The sequence below is a fragment of the Eurypyga helias genome, unplaced genomic scaffold, assembly GCF_000690775.1.
Source record: "Eurypyga helias isolate BGI_N326 unplaced genomic scaffold, ASM69077v1 scaffold24285, whole genome shotgun sequence".
NCBI classification, from domain to species: Eukaryota; Metazoa; Chordata; class Aves; order Eurypygiformes; family Eurypygidae; genus Eurypyga; species Eurypyga helias.
In genome coordinates, this window is record NW_010249948.1 from 38,305 (window position 1) to 41,715 (window position 3,411).

The 3,411-nt window shown below is 46.5% G+C and overlaps 1 protein-coding gene across 1 annotated transcript in view; it reads right to left on the minus strand.

Moving 5' to 3' along the window:
- The window catches only part of LOC104509572 (transmembrane protein 168), a gene marked incomplete at its 5' end in the record, with an annotated part of 7,923 nt that overhangs the window by 1,324 nt on the left and 3,188 nt on the right, over nucleotides 1-3,411 (minus strand). The gene's annotated exons all lie outside the window — the stretch shown is intronic.

Genomic DNA, 3,411 nt, shown 5'->3' on the forward strand with positions numbered 1-3,411 from the left:
GTTCTCTCTGGACCCTTCTCTTCTCCAGGCTGAACAAGCCCAACACTCTCAGCCTGTCCCCACAGGAGAGGTGCTCCAGCCCTCTGACCATCATTGTGGCCCTCTTCCGGACTTGTTCCAACTGGTTGATATCCTTATGTTGGAGGCTCCACAGCTGGACGCAGTACTCCAGGTGGGGTCTCACCAGAGCAGAGTACAGGGGCAGAATCCCCTCCCTCGACCTGCTGGCCACACTTCTGACACAGCCCAGGATACGGTTGGCTTTCTGGGCTGCCAGCACACGCTGCCGGCTCATGTTCAGCTTTTCATCCACCAGTACCCCCAAGTCCTTTTCCTCGGAGCTGCTCTCTATCCACTCTCCACCCAGCCTGTACTTGTGCTTGGGATTGCCCCGACCCAGGTGCAGGACCTTGCACTCGGCCTCGTTGCACTCCATGAGGTTGGCAGTGGCCCACCTCTCCATCCTGTCAAGGTCCCTCTGGATCGCATTCCTAATTAATAATTAATGGAATCCCCCTTAATAATCTTAAAGGGAAAAAAAGGGATTCTTTTTGATATGTTTTTAACACTTTTGACGCATAACAAGAAAGCTACCTACAGACACAGCCATTGCTTTGGCTTGAAAAATTAATATGACAAGAAATGGAGATTCATTCCATAGACACAGATTTCTTCAGAGCTTCAAGAGCATTAAAATTAGTACGGATTTACAACTCAATGAAACTAAAACCTCACAGGAATTCTTCCACAACTGTTTGTTTCCTATCAGCTCAGAAAACACTTGCAATTAGTGTCCAACTTCTCATGTTCCATCTCAGCTCTTGCTTCAACAATACTCTGAAAGAGCTGACTGTAATGAAACAAAGGTACCTACAGTGGGGAGTCCTGCTTAAGTGTAACGGATACTGCAGGATCTACGTGGCTTTGAAAAGCAGACTACTTGCTCAAGTGCCTCAGGGAAACGTCTTGCAAACAAGTGATGGCTCCACGGTGACTATTAACCTGAAGAACTGACATGTCTAGGAGTCGTCAAGCTGAAGCTATGATACAGATCTACAACAAAAACAGTCTAGTTTGAAAATGTCATCTTAGAAAAAAAAAGAATACTTCAGAAGAAAGGTAGAAAAATGTGATTTCAAATAAGTGCATTTTAATTCCATAGTGATGTTCACTGTGGAATATAAGTACATTTAGCAGTGTTTAAAATCTTGTTAGTAGGGATTTAACTGCACAGATGAATCTCAGAATAGCTGCATATTTCAGCACTTACATTTCTACCTGTAAGGGGTGACAAAAAGTGATTCGAATAAGTAGCTTAAAGATTCCAAGTTAAAGTAAAAGCAACATTACAGGGCTACAACTTTCTCCAAAAAATAAAAAAGCAAACCTGGAAAACTTAATACGAAAAGAAATCTTAATATACAAACCTACAGCAGTGATTAGCCCTGGTACATGATCCCCAAACTGCTGTAGTTACTCGCAGCAGTGATGTGTATAGATGTTTCCCGTTCCCAGGTAAGCCTTCTGTATCCATTAGCACTAAAAACTTACTTGTTCACGTTTTAAAGGCTTATAAATAAACTTTATTTTCGTATAACTACGCAGGGGTGCAGGTGAATTCAAAACAGCGCAAGGTAGAAGTGCCCCAAGAAAACCACTTCATCCTTCAAACACACAAACACACGCTCGGCTTCTAACCCTACTGACCTCCAACACATGGATCATGAGCCAGCACAAGATCTAGGCAGCAAGCTGTGTAAGAAATCCATGCGTCGAGCCACATCTGGCTCTTTGGCAGGCTTCGCGGGCAGTTAAGCCAACAGTTTGAGCAACAGAGACAAAGCTTCACTAGCCCAGCTCTTGCCTTTGCCTGCAAGCCGGGAACGTGACCTCCCAGGTCATTTGACAGCTCACACCTCACGCATGACTAGCAAACAGTTTCTCTTATACACCACCGTGTTACAGCTCAGCTTCCAACAACAGAGAAACACCCTTATTAAGTTCAGTAAGCCTCCTTTAAAAGACGCTGCTATAAAGCAAAGGCTACACTGCTATGGTTGGGCTGTAGCGTGGCGTAAGCTGGCACTAAGACCCTACTTTTTCTGTTAGATCTAAATGTTATATTTCATTGTTGCTGGCTCTCTTCACCCTCTCCAGAGGTTGGAGGACAGGGCACGTATTACAGGAGCTGATGACCAAATGCTCTATCTGTCAAAAACCGCCACTGTCCAATACGTGAGGTACAACTACGCACTCAGCCTTCGCCTGCTCAGCTCACACTGCACGTTACATTCAGGGGCAGGGCTATCAGACGGAGTCTTAGGCTACACCTCATGATTTCTCTAAAATCAATCGCAAAAAAGCATGTGAGATATGTGACACCTGCCTGTCCCTCTCCTCTGACTATACACATCTCCTTGTAGAGGCTGAAGGTGTGCTTAGATAGAGAACTGAAAAGCAACTTTGTGAAAAACCTGAACAGAAAAGCATTTACGCACTTTTTAGCACAGAACCTTTGTTGTAACGATTCCCTTGGCCCTTACCCTAGGAATGTGGAGTTTAATTTAGGCCGCAACTTCCTGAACAGGTATACAAAGACCTGGGCTCCCCTGTCACACTCCAGGCTGGCCAGATGTAAGTCAGGACTGAGCTGGAAGATGCCCAGTTTTTGCAGCAACATTTGGCTCTCCGTAGGCAGAAATCTAACCGTGTCTATGCAGCTGCCTGGAGCACGGGTGGGAGGCGGTTCTGCTGCTAGCCTGCTCCACACCATGCGTGGACACGCTCAGCAGTTGCATGGGGCGGCAGCTGCTCTTACGGACAAGACAACCCCGTTCTCGGAGAGGTCCTTCAGCCACGATGGCGAACACCATGGTACATCCCTTGTGCTAAGCTTAGAGAGACTGCGGACAAACAGCCAGAAGCTCGCGGGCAGGGTGCTATCCAAGGGGATGAATTCTGTCCCAGGAAGAAAAAATGGTGTAAATTTTCAATGTATCTACTACAAGATTCCCCTTTTTTCAGACAGCAACCTCAGGAGCTGTTGCGTACCGCAGGAGTGCAAAGCTACACCCACCAAGGAACTTCTGTATGTTTACCAAAGAACAGAGGTGAGGTAGGCCTGCCTGTTACAAAGCGCTCAAACACGGGCCAAGAAAAGGGAAACGGTGAGGTCTGTGCCAAGCATAGGACAAGGCATTAAATGGGCCCTTGACATAGGGGTTGAGGCTACAATGCACCCGCAGTGCCCCTCTAACTCTGGGATGTCAGCAAACCACAGCTGTTCCCATGATACAAGCTTTGCTGTACGTCTGAAGACCTGATTTTCTAGCGTGCACTGTATGCCTGCCTCCTACTTCCTTTATTGATTCTACCTGCTACAAACGCAACAGAGCACATGTTCAGGACAGG